Source organism: Carlito syrichta, unplaced genomic scaffold (genome assembly GCF_000164805.1).
Source record: "Carlito syrichta isolate Samal-C Ts95f unplaced genomic scaffold, Tarsius_syrichta-2.0.1 Scaffold287766, whole genome shotgun sequence".
NCBI classification, from domain to species: Eukaryota; Metazoa; Chordata; class Mammalia; order Primates; family Tarsiidae; genus Carlito; species Carlito syrichta.
This window is the reverse complement of record NW_007231862.1, coordinates 54,076-74,198: the sequence shown is the minus strand read 5'-3', so window position 1 is coordinate 74,198 and position 20,123 is coordinate 54,076. Positions and strand designations below refer to the sequence as shown.

At 38.7% G+C, this 20,123-nt stretch overlaps 1 long non-coding RNA gene across 1 annotated transcript; it reads left to right on the top strand.

Moving 5' to 3' along the window:
- Nucleotides 1-5,032: 5,032 nt before the first annotated feature.
- Nucleotides 5,033-14,453, top strand: LOC110595198. Its single transcript, XR_002481655.1, has 3 exons — nucleotides 5,033-5,123; nucleotides 9,006-9,136; nucleotides 14,353-14,453. It is a non-coding gene; the product is annotated as an uncharacterized LOC110595198 (long non-coding RNA).
- Nucleotides 14,454-20,123: the final 5,670 nt, after the last annotated feature.

Sequence of the window (20,123 nt, the reverse complement as noted above, 5' to 3'; positions counted from 1 at the left end):
TTTTAAAATTTCAGTTTCATTTAGTTCTGCTCTGATCTTCATTATTTCTTTTCTTCTGATAGCTTGGATTCAGTTTGTTCATGCTTTTCAGGTGTGACGTTATGTTGTCAATATGTGATCTTTCAGTCTTATTAATGTAGGCCTTAAGCACTATAAATTTTCCTGTGAGCATGGTTTTGGCTGTGTCCCAAAGGTTTTTGCTAACTTGATCATTGTTGTCATTTGTTTCAAGGAATTTTTAAATTTCCATTTTGATTTCTTGTTGAGCCAAATTATTTAACTTCTATGCCTTTGTTTTGATGTTGTGAGTTCTTCTTGGAGTTAATTTCTAGTTTTACTCCACTGTGGTCTGAGATGGTGTTTGATATGATTTCAATGTTTTTGAATTTATTGACACTATCATATGGTCTATCTTGGAGAATTTTCTATGTACTGATTAGAAAAATACATATTCTGTAGTTTTGGGTTAGAATATTCTGTAGATGTCTGTTAGTTCCATTTCCCCTAGAGTCCTGTTTAACTCCAGTGTTTCTTTTTTGACTTTCTGCTTTGAGGTTCTGTCTATTGCTGTCAGTGGAGTATTGAAGTCCTCCACTATTATTTTATTGCTGTCTATCTTTTTTTTAGGTCCAGTAGAATTTGTTTTATAAAGCTGGGGCCTCTGGTGTTAGGTGCATATATATTTAAAATTGTTATGTCCTCTAGTTCAATTGATCTCCTTATCATTTTATAATAGCCATCTTTGTCTTTTTTTTTTAACTGTTGTTAACTTAAAATATCTGATTTATTTGATATGAGAATGGTTACTTCTGCTCATTTTTGGTTTCCATTGAGTGGAATATTTTTTCCCACCCTTTTACCTTGAGTCTATTAAGAATTTTTGTGGATTAAGTGGGGCTCTTGAAGGCAGCAGATATTTGAGTTGTGTTTTTTATCCATCTGTCGGTCTATATCTTTTTAGTGGTGCATTCAGACCATTGACATTCAGAGTTAATAATGATATATAAGGTACTATTCTATTCATCATGCTGGTTGTTATCTGGTTGCTGTGTTTATTTATTTTCTCTTTCATGTTGGTGTTCCATAAAGCCTGTAAACATCATGATTTCCTGTGTTTTTCTACTAGTGTATTTTCACCTTTTATTTCAGTATTTAGAACTCCTTTGAATATTTCTTGTAGAGCTGATCTAGTGGTAATAAATTTTCTCAGTGTTTGTTTGAAAATAACGTCATTTCTCCTTCAGTTATGAACCTGAGTTTTGAGGGATACAGAATCCTTGGCTGACAGTTATTCTGTCTGAGGAGATTGAAGATGGGCCCCATTCCCTTTTGACCTGCAGAGTTTCTTCTGAGAAGTCTGCTGTTAGTCTCATAGACTTACGTTTGTATGTTATTTGATGCTTTTGTCTCACTTCTCTTAAAATTCTTTCCTTCACGTTAGTTTTGCATTGCTGGGTGATCATGTATGTTAGGGATGACCATTTTGCAATGACTCTTCTGGGGGTTCTTTGAGCTTCTTGTATCTGGATGTTTAGATCTCTGGCAAGGCCAGGGAAGTTTTCCTCCATTATACACTTAAATAGGTTTTCCAAACCTGATGCTTTCTCTTCTTTCTCAGGAACACCTATGATTCTTAGGTTTGGATGTTTTACATAATCCCACATGTCTTGAAGACTTTGTTCATTCTCTTGATACTTCTTTCTTTATTGTTGTCTGATCGGGTTAATTAAAAAGCTTTTGTCCTCAAGTTTTGGGATCCTTTCTTCTGCTTGTTCTAGTCTACTGTTGAAACTTTCCATGGCATTTTGTATTTCCCTAAATGCTTCTTTCAACTTCAGAATTTCAGTTTTTTTTAATGTGTCTATCTCTTTGAATAATTTTTCATCCATGTTTTGAATAGTTTTTAAAATTTCTCTGTCTTGGTGTTTGGGATCAGGCTTTCCCCAAAGCTGAGGTATTATATCCTTTGTGGTTGGCTGTACTGTTGAACTCTGGCCAGGAGGTGGCGCTTGTGGGAGAAAGCTGGCTACAATGGTGGCTGTAGGGTTTCTCCTTGGTGAGTGTGGCTCCAATGCCTAGCCAGTCTAGGTTGAGGGTGGGGCTCTGGGACTTTCCCAAGTTTTCTGTCTGTTTTGAGTCTTCTGGGGTTGTTTTTTCTTCCTGTGGCTGACTTTCTATGCTGGTGGAGAGTCTGCTCTCTTTGATGATACACTAACTCTATGTTTCTGCTGATTCTGCAATGTTAGAGTGGCCAAAGTGAGAGGAAGTTTGACTGTAAATCCATACTTTCAGAATACCTGCCCTTGAAACTTTTTACCTAGAGCTTGCAGTTGAACCCTGTTTGTTTTCTCTGGTAGGGCACCCGACTTTATAATGAGAGGTTGCTTCTGTTGGCCTGTCATATAAACCCATTGTTAAATATCAATTCATATTGTCTATTTCTTTGGTGTACCACCCAGGGATCTCAAAAATGAGTTTTTTGAATACCCCATATTCCATTCCAAATATCTGCTTCAGATTTAGTTAATATCCAGTTTGCCGTTAGTGTTAGACTCCTGTGGCCACCATAACAAATTACTACAAACTGGGTAGCTTAAAACAACAGATACTTAGTTTCTCATAGTTCCGGAGACTAGTAGACTGAAACCTAGGTGTTAGCAGATTGGTTTCTTCTGGAGTTTCTGAGGGAGAATCTATTTCATGCCTCTCTCCTAGCTTTTAGGGGCTCCAGGCATTCTTGGGCTTGTAGTACACAACTCTAATCTCTGCCTCAGTTTTCATATCACCTTCTGCTTTCATCTGTGTCTTTCTTGTTATTGGATTTAGGGTCCACCCAGATAGCCCAGCATGACTTTATATCAAGACTCCTAATTACATCTACAAAGATCCTTTGTCCAGACAATGCCACATTTGCAGGCTATGGGTGGATATATTTGGGGGGGGGGGCTACCATTCAACTAATTTTTGCATGTTGGGGAGACAAAGAATCAGAAAAAACATTATTTCTGTTGCTATACATTACGGTTATGGTATAGTATACTAGAATTCATTTGTATTTCCATTTGTAGAGCCTGTAATACTTTGCTAAGCACTTTTATATCAGGTCTGTCATCTGACTGTTGACAATCCTATGATGTAGTCAGAGATGCAGTCACCATTTTACAGGCGAGGAATTGGGGCCTATGCAAAGTTACATGCCGTAAATAATAGAACATCTGAGTGCCAGAAGCTGGCCTTAGAGCTGCCTTACTGGCCCTGCCACCCACCTGCTTTCTACTCTTCCACATGGCCTCCCTCATGGACTCTGGCTTTAAAAATGTCACATGGACCCACCTTCCATTGCTGCTTCCATTGATTGACCTCAATCAAGTCTGCTGTGGATCTGTGCCAGTCCCGTGGGTTGATTACCTCCCACAGTGATGGTGGCAGACTTGTGGCTGCTGACTGATGGGCAGAAAATGCAGCAACTCTCATGGACCAGACTGAAGCAAATGAACTCTGGAGGAAACCACTGTGATTTTTTCTGTATTAACTTGGAGGCGTCTGGTAACAAAACTAGTGGCTTTTGGGGCTTTTTTTTTTTTTTTTTTTTTGTAGAGACAAGGTCTTGCTATGTTGCCTAGGCTGGTCTCGAACTCCTAGGCTCAAGCAATCCTCTCACCTCGGCATCCCAAAGTGCTAGGGTTACAGGTGTGAGCCACCAAGCCCAGTGAAACTAGCATTTTAAGAACTATCCAGTGTTTTTTATATAGGAACAGTTGGCTCTTTATTTGTAGACTTTTCTTATTGTTCTTCAGTAAAGTTTTCTTTTCTTTTTTTATAGTATTGTATGTACTTATGAAGTACAATGTGATGTACAGCACTAGTTTTGTAACCAGCTGCCTCAATGTTGATACAACAAAAATTACAAGGATTTCCTCCAGCGTCCACTTGCTTCAGTCTGGTCCATGTATATGCTGTGGAGTAATTAAATCAAGTTATTTAGCATCTCATACATATTTTTTTGGGTAGTAAGAATATTAAAAATCTACTCACTTAGCACTTTTCAAGTACACAGTATGTTATTATTAACTATGGCTGCCATACTGTGAAATAGATCTCCAGAACTTACTCCTCTTATGTAACTGAAAGTCGGTGCCCATTGACCAACATTTCGTCATTTCCCCCAACCCCCTCCAGTCTTTGGTAAACACCATTTCACTCTCTGTTACTGTGAGTTTGACTTTGTAAGATTTCACATGTGAGATCATGCTGTATTTTTTTTTTTTATGTCTAGCTTATTTCACTTAGCGCAGTGTCTTCCAAGTTCATGCATGTTGCAAATGTCAGGATTTCCTTTTTTCCAAGGCTGAATAGTATTTCCTTGTGTATGTATAGCAAATTTTCTTGATCTATTTACTGATGGACACTTAGCTTACTTCCATACTCGTCTATTGTGAATAATGCTGCCATGAATATAGGAATATAGATATCTCTTTGAGATACTGATTTGTTTTTCCATTTAAAAAATTTTTAAATATATACTGAGTGGGATTACTGGATCAGGAGTGGGATTACTGGATCATATGGTAGTTCTAATTTTAATTTTTTGAGAAGTCTCCATACTGTTTTCCACATTGGCTGTACTAATTACATTCCCGCTAACAGTGTGTAAGAGTTCTCTTTTCTCTGTTGGTGGGATTGTAAACTGGTTCAACTGCTATGGAAAACAGTATGGAGATTTCTTGAATAAATAAAAATTGAATTGCAATTTGGCCCAGCAATCCCACTGCTAGGAATCTATTCAAAGAAAAGATATCAATATATAAAAAAGATTCCTATACTTGTATGTTCACTGCAGCAGTATTCATAGTAGAAAAAGATGGAACCTATCTAAGTGTCCACCAACAATTGACTGAATAAAGAAAAATGTGGTATATATACTCCATGGAATACTATGCAGACATAAAAAATAATGAAATCATGTCTTTTTGCAGCAACATGGATGGAGCTGGAGGTCATCATCCTAAGTGAACTGATTCAGAAACAGAAGAACTAACACCACATGTTCTCATTTATGTGTGGGAGCAAAATGGCCACAAAGATGGAAACAACAGATGTAGGGGACACTAATAAATGGAGATGTGAGTAAGGGGGTTAGAGATCAGATGTTCACTATCTGGGGAATGGACCACCTGTGTCCCAATTCCCACCACTACACAATATGTCCATGTTACTAAACATACATGTGTACTTTCTGAATCTAAAATAAAAATGGAAAGAAAGAGTTCCCTTTCCTACATATCCTCATCAACACCTGTTATCTTTTGTCTTTGGTAAAAACCATTCTAACAGATGTGATGTGATATGGCTCTATGGTTTTAATTTGCATTTTCCTGATAATAATCAATATTGAGCATTTAAAAATATATCTGTTGGTCATTTGTGTGTTGTCTTTTGAGAAGTGTTTATTCACATTCTTTGCACATTTTTAAAATGAGTTATTTGTTTTCTTGGTATTGAATTTGGATATTAATTTCTTATCAGATGTTTGGCTTACAAATATTTTCTCCCAATATTTAGGTTGTCTCTTTACTCTGTTGATTGTTTCCTTTGGTGTACAGAAGCTTATTAATTTGATATATTTATATATCTATTTTGCATATTTATATATATGTGTATAGATATATTTTTTCCCTAGGAGTTTTATAGTTTCAGGTCTTATGTCAAAGTCTTTAACCTGTTTTGAGTTGGTTTTTGTATCTGGAGTGAGATAAAGATCCAATTTTATTCCACAGCATGTAGATATCCTTTTCCCCCAGTACCATTTATTGAAGAGACTGTCCTTTCTCCATGTGTGTTCTTGAAACTTTTATCAAATATCCACTGATTGTAGCAGTGAGAATTTATTTCTAAGCTCTCTATTTTGTTTCATTGGTCTATATTTCCATTTTTGTACCAGCGTTATACAGTTTTAATTATTATAGTATTGTAGTTGGTTTAGAGATAAAGTATGTGATGCCTCCAGCTTTGTTCTTTTTGCTCAGGATCTTTTGTGGTTCTATATAAATTTTATAATTATTTTTAAAAATTTCTGTGAAAAATGTCATTGGAAGTTTGATAGGGATAGCATTGGACTTGTAAATTGCTTTGGTAGTATGAACATTTTAACAATTCTTCTAACCCATGAACACAAGATATCTTTCCATTTATTTGTGTCTTATAATTTTCTTTATATACTTCTTAATTATTACTTATTATTTTGATGTTATTGTGTATATCTTTTAGAATCTTATATTTTAAAATCTTATAAAATATTATATTTTTCTACCTACTTTAAAAATACTATATTTTCTATCTTGCTAATTCTGGTACATAAGAAATTTTATATTTAAATAGATTTAATTTATAATAAGTCACTTTTCTAAACTCATGTTAATACTAGTAGAATTTCAATTGTTTACCTTTGTTTTGACAAGTAGTCAAGCAAAGTTTTTGTAAAATATGTAACTTTTTTTTGTCTGTTCAAAATTGTAATGTAATTGTTTTTCTTATTATATTATGAAATATAAAAGATTTTGATGCATGTCCTTGCTTTGTAAAATTGACCAATAAGAATGTAGTTTTTCTTTGTTAGAATAAAAATAAATATAACAAATGCCCATAAACCTTCCATTGAAATCTTTAGTTTTTCAGTTATTCACCACAAATATAAGAGAAAGTTCATATCCTTCTAGTCCTGGTTTACTAAGGCTTTATTAAAATTAAGAAGGGATATTGAATCTTAGGAACTATTATGTAGGTATGAACTGAATCTTAGAGGTTAAAAATATGAATTCTGGGTTTAATATTGGCTCTCCTTCTTAGTAACTTTGTGATCTTGAGCAAGTTATTTAACTTCTATGTCTCTATAGCTTCATCTATAAAATGGGATAATAAGCTATTTCACAGGACTCTTCCAGGATTAAATAATTTAGTATATGCAAAACAAGCAGCGCATGGCACAGTGAAAGTGTGGTTAGACTGTGTGCAGTTATCTATCAAATAACTATATTTCCCCCCCTTTAATATATTGCTCTAATAAATTATATCTGTAATTTCCTATTGCTGTACTAGTCATATTTCTAGAACAAATTCTACTTGCTTATTGCACATGATTTATTTAATGTGGCGCTTAGGGTATGAATATTGAATAAATGACTAATTGAAGTATAAAGAATGGTGACGATTTTATCACCAGGAGTTTGGAGGTTTGTTTTGTAGCATCAGGGGATTGGCTCCGTGTTTGCAACTTCCTTGGTCTTTTCTTCATAGTTGGAAGATGGCTGCAGTAGCTCCAAGGATCATTTCTCATGCAACCATGTCCAAAACAGCATTGTAAGAGATGGACATAAAAAGAGATTTTCCCACATCTCTGTTAGAGAGGCCTGTCTTTCCCTCAGATTTCAATCACTTTCCTTTCTTCTCACTTGTTAGAATGTGTCCTGTTGTTGCCTTGAGCTGCAAAGGAAACAGGGAAGATGGGAATCTGGTATTTTTTGCCTCTAGTATGAGAAGTGAACTTTGTGTTTAGGAAAAAGGAATGAGAATGATTGTTGGGGAGGTAAAAAGAGTGTCTGCCTCCGTGCAAATTTTATTCAGGATTTCTAAATTGTAAGTGAGAATGAATGGAATGAATGATGGTTTTCTCTTTCTGTTGTTATTTTGTCACTAGAGATATGTTAACATCATTAAAATGTATTGGGATATTTTCCCTATTTTTTCATTTCTTAAAAAACTTTGCCTGGGATTTTTTTTCCCTTGCCTATCAGACTATGCATTTCTGTTATTTTCACAGAAGAAAAAGATTAGTCAGATATAAACTGCTTGGATTCCAATCATTTTGCCTCAATTTTTTGTATGCTCAATAATTTTTAAGCATTTAGTACTATATATATTCTTTAACTTTTCATTTAAAGTTTTTTCTGCAAATGTACAAGGAGAGTCTGTTTTTCATTAACTTTGCCTGGAAAATCACAAATTCTTACAAAATGCATGGTAATATCTTCAGTTTAGACACATTTTTATTAGAATTTGTGGTTATTATTGTAGTTTTATTTGTACTCAACTCTTTGTAAGAAATATCCATTTACATACTAGCTTTTTGTTTCCCATCTTTTATATCATGTATCATCTCTCAAAATTTCCTCATGCATTTGTCTCTTTAATATCAACTAATTTGTTTTCTCCTTCGTTGATTCAATTTTTTCACATCCATTCTTCTATTTGCTGCCTCTCATATGAATTTAAGTTAAGGTATTTCTTTTTTTCCCTCTTTCCATTCTTTAGTATTGTATCTGGTTATCTTTTCATCTCATCCATAGGATCCATTCGCAGTCTGGGAAAGCCTAGGAAACACTTGTTAGAATATTGTTTTTAAATGCATAACTTAAAAATACATAGACTTTTCAAGGAAACAAATACAATTAAAATATATTTAGCAAAATATTTTTAAACTATTGTGATATGGCAATTTAGGTTCTTTTTTTTACTAATAATGTATCAAATAAAAATATCTTGCAGCAATTCTAATAACTACTGTAACTTCAAGTAATGATCAGCATAAATGATCTTTAGCAATAACCTTGTTAGCGGTATTATTTTTAATTTTTATTTATTTATTTTTATTTTCTAGATACAGGATCTTGCTGTGTTGCCCAGGCTGGTCTTGAACTCCCGGCCTAAGCAATCCTCCTACCTCAGCCTCCTGAGTAGCTGGAACTATAGGTGCAAGCCACTGTGCCCAGTAATCCTCATTAAATGTAGTTAACATCTGTGATTTCTAGTGAAGACAATGTCATGGGCACAGTTATTACTATGATGGTTTTTTAAAATCTACATTCATAGTTAAAGGAAATGCTAAATTTCAGTTGTTGGTAAAATGAAAATGTAATATTTTCCCCATTCAAGTTCATGTGTGTTCTGAATTCTCTCTGTGGACTTCAGGTTTAAAAACCCTGATCTAATCTTATTACCTTTCATTTCAGGTGGCATTATCCTTCCTGCTTCTTCCCCAGAAAGGCTGTGATGTTATACAAGACACCAAAGAGATTTGGACATTGTCTCCTGGATATCATAGGAGGTCATTTCAGGGTTGTCCGCATCTCTGAAACCTTCTGTAAGCTGGTCCCTTTCTTTGTTTTCTGATGATTTCTCACAGTTAAGCTCTTTATTGTGGATATGTAGCCCACTTTCAGTACATTATTTATTGGTACTACAATTCCCAGAATGCACCAAATTATACACATTTCTTTTCACTCCTGGATTTACATTTTTCTCCCTGAATTTGAAAAGATAGTTAAAGATGGTTGAGTTGGGGGAAGGTGGGGTGAGAGAGAATAAAAATAGTACACATTCATTTTTACCAACAGCTAACTGAAATTTAACATTTCCTTCAACTATGAGTGTAGGCAGAAAGTCATAGTAGCAATAAGTCTACCTATGACACTGTCTTCAATGGGGATCATAGTTTTTTTTAAAACATACTTTATTTTTTAGAGTTTTAGGTTCACACAAAATTAAGCAGAAGGTGCAGAGATTTCCCATATTGCAGTTAAAGAAGTTATCTCTAAAGTGTCTCTGGTGGAGGTACAGATTCTGGAACTAGATTCTGACTGCCGGAACTGGATTCTGTCCCCTCACATCCCAGTAGCTGAACAGGCCACTGATGGCTGCGCAACCTGGATTTAGAAGTCCAGGGACACACTGTGGTGGAGCTATAAAGTTTCTTATGGAAGTACCTATTTTCAAATGGTTTTTTTCTCATTGATTCAAGTATGGGTATGCCATTAGATAGAGTGTAAATGTATATTTCTCAACCCTACTCTGTCTTTTCTTATAGTTAGTGGACATTCTTTCTAGATTCTAGGATGATAGAGCCTCCCTTTGCCTTCATTTTTGACTCTTTTTGCTGTGTGCATTCATAGATGTTTTAGAGAGAAGTTTTAAGAATTTGCTTTGAGTATTGCTAGATAATTCTCTTTTATTTTAATAAGTAAAGGCTCTGGATTATTTATTCTTGTGCTATGGTAAGCTGTATGTCTTTTAGATTTGGAATTGAGAAATTTGGGACAATTTAACTCAGATTTTGACACATTTAGGAAAGTCTTCACTGATAATCATGTAATTTTTCCCCTTAAAACTTGATACCAATACAGTCAACATCATAAATATAAAAGTAATAGACACAAAAGTACAAAATAACTTGACTTTCATACTACCTAGCCTGCTGGCTTTGTTTGGTATTTCCTTGACAAGTAATGAATAATAATGGTGATTTTTTTTGGATTTGAAAGGGACAAAAGTGACTTTTATGTATTACCCCCTCCCTTCCTTTTCTCCTTATTTGTTCAACAGACACCAAGAGCTTGTTCTGGGTAATACACTGTGCTAGGTGCTGAGGAAGTATAAGCCCTGAGTCAGAATCAGTGGGGCAAAGTCTTTGGGAGTCTAAAGAAAGGAGCAACGAGCCTTGCTGGGGACGTCAGAGTAGTTTCACAGAGGAAGTCCTGTTTGGAACTGGGCCATGAGTGTTGTATAGGAGTTTGAAAAGGTGTAGAAATGGGGCAAGGACAGGATGCTCAAGGCAGAGGTCACGGCACGCACCAAGGCAATGCTTGAAGGAGAGACATCCCTTTAGGCCAGGAGTGGCCTGTGTGGTGTGGTACAGTGGGAAAGGAGGCTAGAAAGGAAAGTGGGGCATGGTTGGGGGGTTGCAAATGTGAAGAACCCTTTAGGCTCTGGTGAGGAGGAGGCAGGGGCTGCTCTTATGCAGTGCATGATTGGATCATATGAGGTCAGACAATTAAGTTCGCTAACTCATCCTAGAAAAAGTACTACCTACATCATTGCTGAATAATATGGTCACATTTGAAGTACTCCCCTTAGAGTACTCAACTGCTTTGACAGGAGGACTAGGTGCTGGCATTGGTGCATAGCTTCCCAATGGGAGTACTTCAAAGGTAACTGTAGTGATATTCATCAACGAGCTCTATAGCACTTTTTCTAGGATGAGTTCGTGAACTTAATTGTCAGACCCCATATATATTTTTTGACAGTAACTCTGGCAGCCGTGTGATGGATGGATATGCGGAAATTCTAACAAAAGAAATCTGCAGAAGTCCAGGTGAGAGACTTGGAAGGTCTGAATTTAGTGAGACCTCTGGCGGTGAGGACGAGGATAGGTATGAAGGAGAGGCCTTTGTGAATGGTTTGGCCTGAAGGAGGTGAAGGTGACTAATGGGAACACTGAGTGGATAGTGTCTACATTGATCCCAACAGGGAATACAGGGGACTCTAGGGAACACAAGTCCAGTGTGTGAAGATTATGGGGTGGTTTGTCTCTGTGCTGTTTCTTCCACAGCTACAACCTGGCTTCCTATTTGTGCAACTGATGCTTCCCCACAATTATCCCAGGATATGCTGCCTGCAGGCAGGCAGCGACTAGATGCCTCTCTTCATTTGCTCACAAGGGCCAGAGTCACCAAGGGTTAGATTTCCTGGATGTGAACACTTGTCCAAGGGGTTTTGCTGTATGATTAACTTCTGATTTTGGTTGTTTGCAGGTGGTTGGACACCTAGCCTGGTGTGGCTTACAAAATACAACCAAATGTTTTAAATTAAATTAAAAGCAGTTCTCCTAGTTTGAGGGTGTTGGATTTCTTTTCATTTTTTGCAATGGCCCCTACATGGAGACATTCCATAAGTACAATCAATTGAACTGAAAAGGGGCTTGAGTTTTAAAGTTGCTGCGGTGGCTCTCAGGAGAGTTCTGGCAAAGAAGGCCATGACTGGGCTAAGTGGAGGTGGATATAAGCAACCCAGGCAAGCTCCAATGCTGTCAAAACAAAACCAGCAAACAAGTTGGGGCATTTATTGGTGCAAAGCATAAAGCCCCTGCTAAGCTGGACTGCCCCATGGTGGGCTTCATTCAGTCTCTTTGAGACAAGAAGTAGTGGCTTACGAGGATAGCGATTTGTCTCAGGAGGCGTAAATTCATGGAGGCGGCTGAGGTGTAGTTTATTTTTTTAATATAACACACGATTTGGGACTTTTGTGGCTAGCCACAATGACAAAAACAGGTTTTTATTAGATGTAAGTACCACAAAAGTATGCATTAAGTGAAGGTGTGCAGCCTTTGAGGAACCACTAACAGGTTGGAGGGAGGAGTGAGTCCAACTAAATTGTAGCCGCAGGAAAAGCAAAGCAACAGCATTTATAATCAAAAAATAGAAGCATGGTGATTTTCTAGAACTACAATTTCTAGAGCAAAGGAAAATAAGCATCACACTGATGAAAGGCACCAGGTTCCATGAGGAATGATAGTTGTTTTGACAACAATATTTGGTGGAGGCAGCGAGAGGGAGAAGACTTGTGGTGGGGACTCATCAGAGGACCAGGGAGGATGGCCCACTTCTTCCATTCCTTGTAGAAGCTAAACAGTGGCTGATGTCTGCTGCAAACCTTGGGAATTGCTCTTTTGACATAATCAGAATTTGATCTGAGCACTTCCAAGGGACACATTAATTGCTTTAAGAAACCATGGGACCCCTCATAGCTTTCCGGCACAGTTAAATCTAGGAGGCAAAATCTCTCACCCTGCCATTCTCAGCAGGAGATTCACCTCAAAGCCCCCATGTTGGGGAATACTTTGCTCTCTGCAGTTCTTCTTGGACACTTTGTGGGGGCAGCAGGAAAACCAGTCCTATTACGTTCCTTTACCTTCTGCACCCATTGTAGACAAATGGGAAAGTTGGGAGCCCCTTCTCAATAATTGGCTCCACAGGAAGCTGGGGCATTGGGTAGAGACTGGCTAGATGCTTACCAAAGTCATTTCTTCTTTCTGGGGACATAGATAAACACCATTTTCCAGCCTTTTTGCATCTGAGAGGAGATGTGATTGGTTCTCACTAATGGAATATGATCAGAAGTGAAGTGTCATTTTGGGGACAAAGCTGTATAGTAGAAGTGGCTTCCCCATGGTCTTTCTCACCTGCCATATGGCTGAATGTAAAAGATCCAATGAAGGAAGCTGAACTGGCTCTAGGGGTCATTTTTGGTTAGGGTGACCAGCTCATCCTGGTTTGCTTGGGACTTTTCCAGTTTTAACATAGAGTGTTCATGTCCTGAAAACCCTTGAATCCTAGACAGACTGGAATGGCTGGTCGCCCTATTGGTGGAGGACAAACATTCATCAGGAACATCCACATTGGACTTAGCAGGAGGGAAACTAAATGTCTGTTGTGTTAATAATCTTCTGATATTTTGGTGTTTGTTCGTTACCAGGTTAGCCCACCTTGACCAATATGGCATTTTTATGGCCCCTCTTTACAATATCACTTTGCTCTCTCAGGGATATTTTCTTAACATCCCCATGGTCTTTTTGTCATGCCTTGACTTTCTTCACAAATACCAGTAAAGATTGGAATGGATTCCAATTATTTCTGGTTGCTGGACTACGTTTATTAAAACCAGATGCTATGCAGAAGCTACATAATTTGGGCATTAACTATCTATTGCTGCAAAAAAACTCAATCCAAAACTCAGCCAGCTTAAAACAACACACATTTATGATTTTACAGTTCTGTGAGTTAGGAATCAGGGCAGAGCTTGGCTAGGCCCTCTAGCTTAGGGGCACTCTTGAGGCTGTAATCAAGGTGTTGCTGGATTGTGGTCCTCTTGAGGTTTAACGGGGGCAGGAGGCCCTGTCAAGCTCACTTGCATGCTTGATGGTGGGGTTCCATCCCTTACAGGATGACTTTGGCCCGAAGGACTTCGTTTCTCTCTGGCTGTTGAAAGAAGTTCCTGGATCTATAAACCTGTTAAAAGAAGGAATGGGCCAGTTGGAAGGGCTGGGACTGGTCAGTAAGGAGGCAATGGCCCTGAGAGGGGGAAGGGGGTGACCTTGATGAGAGGGAGGAAGGATGGGGGGGCCAGAGTGGCTGGAGCGCTCAGGAAAGGCTGTCGTGGGTGTCAGGGAATGGAGATACAGACTTGCAGGCGGTGACAAGGACTTTGACTTGTATTCATTGGAAATTTTGAGCAAGTGCATCTAATTTACATTAGAAAGGATCAATCTGACGTGTGGCAGTTATAAACAGTAGCATAAGATATGAACTTTCAGGTTTTATACTTCAGCTTGTGGGGTAACTAGAGAGAAAAGGCCTTTCTATGTGCTCTAAAAAACAATTGATTTCTAAGTCTGAGTCAGACCTGGGACTGTGGTACATCCTTGGCATTAATGGATGTCCCTCTGAGGTTCTGAGGGGACATTTGGAACCCCACCCACACAGACATACTGGACCAACCAGATTTTTATTTAAATTTTCTTTATAGGAGATATCTGACTGCTTCTCCTTGGGCTTCCCTGTCACAGTACCCTAATCCAACTCACAGCCTCCAGCCAGGACTCTTGGTTATGCTTACTCTACATCACCAACAGAGGGAGCTGGAACCCAGGTGGGCACCACCAGAGAGCATGGTGTTACTCTGTTTGTCTCTGGAAGACTGAGTTGTGAATCCATGTCTGCATTTTTCGTATTGATCTATCTTACTTTCTGGGATGGTCGATCTTATATGTCCACTTAGTTGGGTCACTGTGCTTAGATATGTGTCTAAGTGCTACTCTGGATGTTTTCTGTCAGCGTATCTTTTGGGTAAAATTAACACTTAAATTGGTGGGTTCTCCTCCATAATGTGGGTTGGACTCATCCGATCAGTCAAAGGCCTAAATAGAACAAAGACTGACCTCCCCTGAGCAAGAGGGAATTCGGCAGCAGTTGGCCTTCAGACTTCAGCTGCAACATCAGTTCTTCTTGAGTGTCTAGCTTGTTGGCCCATCCTGCAGATTTTGGATTTTCCAGTCTCCATAATTGTGTGAACCCATCCTATCTACCTACCTACCTATCTGTCTATCTATCTATCTATCTATCTATCTATCTATCTATCTATCTATCTATCTATCTATCTATCTACCTATCTATCCATCCATCCATCACCTTCATCTATCCCTCCACCTATCCATTCATCTATCCTTCCATTCACCTATACACAGAGTCATGCATCACTTAATGACAGAAATACGTTCTGAGAAATGTGTCATTAGGCAATTTTGTGTCATTGTGTGGGCACCATAGAGTGTACTTACACAAACCTACAACCTAGGCTATATGGCAGAGCCTATTGCTCTAAGGTTACAAACCGGTACTAGATGTTACTATCCTGAATACTGTAGGCAACTGAAACACAGTGGTAAGTATTTGTATATCTAATCACATTTAAAAGTACAGTAAAAATATGGTATTCTAATCTTAAGGAAGCACATTGTATATGTGGTCCATTGTTGACCAAAATGTTGCTATGTGGTACATGACTATTTATGAAGGGGGTAATCCCCCAAAACAGACATTTATTTATAAAAATGTGTGTAATCTTTCTTACATGTTGAAACTTCAGTCATCTTCAAAGTACTCTCCGTTTGATGCAATACATCTATTAAGATGCTTTTGAACTCACCAATTTTGATGGTTTTAAGTGCTTCTGCCATTTTTGGTTTCACTTTTTCCACATTGGCAAAATGTTTCCTTTTGAGTACTTTTTTCATCTAGGCAAACAAAAAGCTGCTTGGGGCAAGATCTGGTGAATAGGGAAGGTAGGCCACAGGGGTCATGCTGTTTTTGGTCAAAAACTGCTGAACACTCAGTGTGGTGTAGGCAGGTACGTTGCCATGGTGGAAGAACCAGTCACCTGTTTACCATAACTCAGGACATTTCTTCCACAAATTGTGACACAACCTTCTCAAAACTTCCAGATAAAAACTTTGGTTAACTGTTTGATCTGGAGGAACAAATTTGAGTATACTACAAGGGGCCTGCCTTCCAAAAGATAATTCTGGGTTGGTTTTTTTTTTTTTTTTTTTTTGGTGTCCATCATTATATATGTAGGTATCTATGTCATGTTGATTCTGTTTCTGGGGAACCCCAACTTGTGCATTTCCCAACAGATTTCATCTACCTTCTATACCAGATTTCATCTACCTTCTATACCTTCTATATGTCTAACTCTTGCAGGGCATTTCCCAGGAGGAACACAGACATGCTGAATTTGTGGAGTGCTTGTCTGGTGCCAGGCACTGTCCATCCTAAGAGGAACATAAAACTGAATGTGACCTGTCCTGCTCCTAGAGGCTGACACCCACACAGGAAACTTTGTCTAATCCTAAAACAATCCATGAGCATGTACAGCCCAGTGTCGAAATGAAGCACTTGGGTTCTGCAGCCGGGAACAACTACCTCGGAGTGGACCACACCACCTGGCTCTGCCACTTTCTGATCAGTGTCACTTAAGTTCTCTGAGCCTCTGTCTCCTTCTCTGTTAAATGGGCTTCATAGTCCCCAGCTAAATCATGAGGATGCTGAAAATATCAAAAGAAGTAATGTATATTAAGTTCCTGCCAAGTAGTGTGTACTCAAAAGATATTATTATAAAATCTTTATTACATACTTGTGAACAGTTGTAGTAAATTACTTAATCACTGAAATATTAAGCAACTTGTCCTCATATAAAATGGCGATAATGATAATAAATGAACAGTTAACTATATATCAATTATTTTTACTACAGTAGAGTTCATACCAGTAGAGCACTTTGTAAAAATATTGTCTTTCTCTATGTATTCTGGTGCTTTTTGTCTATGGAAATGGTGTCTGATGGATAGCACACATAGACAATGACAGAGGTACATGTTTCTGGTTAGTTTTTTGTCCATGGTTTCCCTTGCAATACTCTCCTCCTCACTCATCAATTTAGGTAGATGTCTGTTGACTGACTACTATATTCCAGATTTGGGTTAGGAGCTCCACATGCGGGATTGATAATGCTCTCTGCAGCTCCTAGAGTGTACCATTAACCCTGCCTTAGAGATCAGGAACTGATGGCTTAGTGAAAAACAGAGCACCTTAGAATATGAATATGTTCTGAGATGAAGGATATCACCCTTGGCTTCACAGAGCTCATTCTCTTCCTGAAAATAACAGGAGAGAATCTTTTAACCCAAAGTGGTGGCATTTAGGGCAGCTAATGGCACTGTCTTCTGTGCATAGACACTTCTGAGGCTGAGCTTTGATGCCTGCCTGTGAGCCATTCTCTGGCCTTAGCAGTTAAGAGCTCTCTTTTTCTCCCCAAGGCTGTCCTTTAGGGCCAGATAAGCACTGCAATGAAAGTAATGGAGTTAGCTAATTTACAGCAGTCTTCTTGCCTGAAATAAGCTACTTAAGTGCTTGCTCTTGGAACTGAATCTACTTAGGGAAGATAATGATTCCACACAGCTTACTAATGTATACTCAGAGTTATCTCAATGCTCTCAAATTAGGATCGTAGCAAACTTTTAACCAGACACTGGCTTGTGAGGCTTTGAGAAATTCAGTCTTGGTAGAACTTGGCACTCTTTCTGCCTGAATCATTCTCATTTTTAATCATTTGGCTGTAGTATAAAATCCTTACTTAATTCATGAGTCTATAAAATGCCTCTAGCTCATAAATACTTATAGTCTACCCCACCCACCCCACCCTCAGTATAATCACAAATAGAGAAACTATAAAATGGTTTTAGTGGGAAATTTCCCTCCAGAGGGCCCAATTTCTTTATAAGTGGTGGATGACACCCTCAAAATTGTCTACTAATAGCTGCTATTTTTCTAAAGACTAGCTGTTTTCTCCCAAGCAGAAACCCAGACACTGTAGGATTTGTGCATGTCCACGGAGCAGCCCAAACTCATTGCCAATGTTGACAGGGTCAAACATTAACCCTAAGTGAGCATTCACAGACTTTCCTGCACCCCACTCTCTCAGATAAGCACTGTCTAGGTCTGCCCTACTCATTGGCTTTGTTAGAACCTGAAGAGGCAGAACTGAGAGGAGACCTTGATGATTTGTATCAGACATGGCCAAGATCGCTCTGCCAGAGAGAAGAAGGAATAGAAGTGGAAAGAAAGGCAGAGTGGAAGAACAGAGAAGGGCCATGAGGGACTGAGTCTGACCACAAGTTTTTAGTAGGCAGTTGAGAGTCAGGCACTAAGAAAAGCTTTGGGTCAGCCATTGGGGTTGTGAGAGAACAGGTGTAACAGGTGTAGTGGGATGGGGGAGGGAAACTTTTGGTGTGGCAGTGGGTTGTAAAATTGTATGTGCGTTGACTACCTTCACAAAACACGGAAAAGCTTAGAATTGATTTTAGTTTTCATTTTTGGGCTATATCTTCTCAAATGAAAAAGCATTCAGATTCTAGATCTCTTCATGTATTAGCTATCTATTGATGCATAACAAATTACCCCCAAAGTTAGCCAGCTTGAAACACACATTTATTATCTCACAGTTTCTGTGAGTCAGTTTCTGTACACCACTTAACAGGGTCCTTCAGCTTAGTGTTTGTCAGGAGACTGTAATCACATGTGCTGGGGCTTAAGTCCTTTCAAGGTTAACTGGACAGGATGCTCTTCCAAACACACTCACATGGTTGATGGTGGGGTTTCATTCCTGAAAGGCTGTTGGACTGAAGGCCTCTGTTTGTCTCTGGCTGTTGACTGGAGGCCAATCTCAGTTCCTTGCCCCAGAGAACTCTCAATAGGGCAGCACAACATGGCAGCTGGCTTCCCCAAAGTCCTAGCAATATGGAAATCACCTCTGGTCTCAGACAAGGCATTCCGTTATTTTTGTTGTATTCTATTCCTTAGAAGCAAGTACCAAGTACAGTCCTAACTCAAAGGGAGGGGATCACACAAGGGTAGAAATACTATGAGATGGAAACACTGGGGGCTATCTCAGAGGGCTGCCTGCCACACTTGGTTCTCTCAGTGAGGTTTATTACTTGCAACAATCCTATGAGATTGATACTGCCAGTCTCATTTTTTCAGACAAGAAAGCTGAGGCTCAGAGGTAAAGCATCTTGCTTAATGTCACTTAGTTAATAAGTGGCAGAGTTAAGATTTTAATGTAGGCCCATCTTCTTCAAAGCCTGTGCTCCTGCCATCTCCCATAGAACCAGGAAATTTGATCTCAGGAAATTTTATGCTAGATACAACAATAGAAAAATCCCCTAATGGGTCCTAGGAATTTTCTGAACACCAGGTAAAAACTCAAATATTTCTATTATTCCTAGACTATGGGCTTTCTGCTCTGACATAGGTCCTGTATATAAACAAATAGACATTTTGTTTATATTTTCATATAAACAAATAGAAAATTTATTTTCATATAAACAAATAAACAAGAAATTACTCACCATTTGGCAGTGGCTTAGCAGAAAGACTAGGCACTTTGGAATTAGACAGACCTGAGGTGTTCAAATGCTGGCTCTGTTCTTTTCAGTGGTGTGATCACAGGCAAGATGCTTACTCTGTTTGATTCTGCTTCCTTACTGTCAAATGAATTTATTGTGTGGATGAGATGGTCTTATGGTTATAGAACTCAGGGCTCAGCACACAGAAAGGCCTGAATACATAATACCCTACTCCCTTCCTCTTCCCCAGTCCCCTTTCTTTCTGGTGTTCCAATTCTCACTCAGTTAATAAACTTGCTTTGATTTTTGCTTTTTGTCAAACTCTTCTGGGCAAAACCAAACCAATGTCCTAGGCACATCAGTATATTGACCAATAAAAGCTAAATCTTGGTGCATGTCAAATTCCCTTTTGTAGGTTTGTTTTGTGTAAAGTGGAGCCATCCAGCCCACCTCACAAAATTTGTCACCTGGCACTTGGCTTCTCCACAGCTTTCTATAGGAAACCCAGAGGAGAAGCAGTGCCTTCTGCTGGGGGAGACATCTATAGGGCACTTCGGACATAGGTCCAGTCTCAGACACACGTTTGCTCCCAAATTAATCTAGAGTTCACTCCTCTTCCCCGGGAGGGGGAGGGAGTGAGGTGAGGGTGTAGCCAAGGGAGGCAACTAATCCTGTTCCTCCACATGAAAACATGAAACCAGAGAAAAGAGGTTGCAGACACCAGTGTCTGCCCCTCTGCAGTTGGTTGTGCTGTTATGTGTCCTTCCCTTGCTCTCACCCCTCTTTTTTTTTTTTTTTTTTTGAGTTAGAGTCTCACTGTCGCCCAGACTGGAAA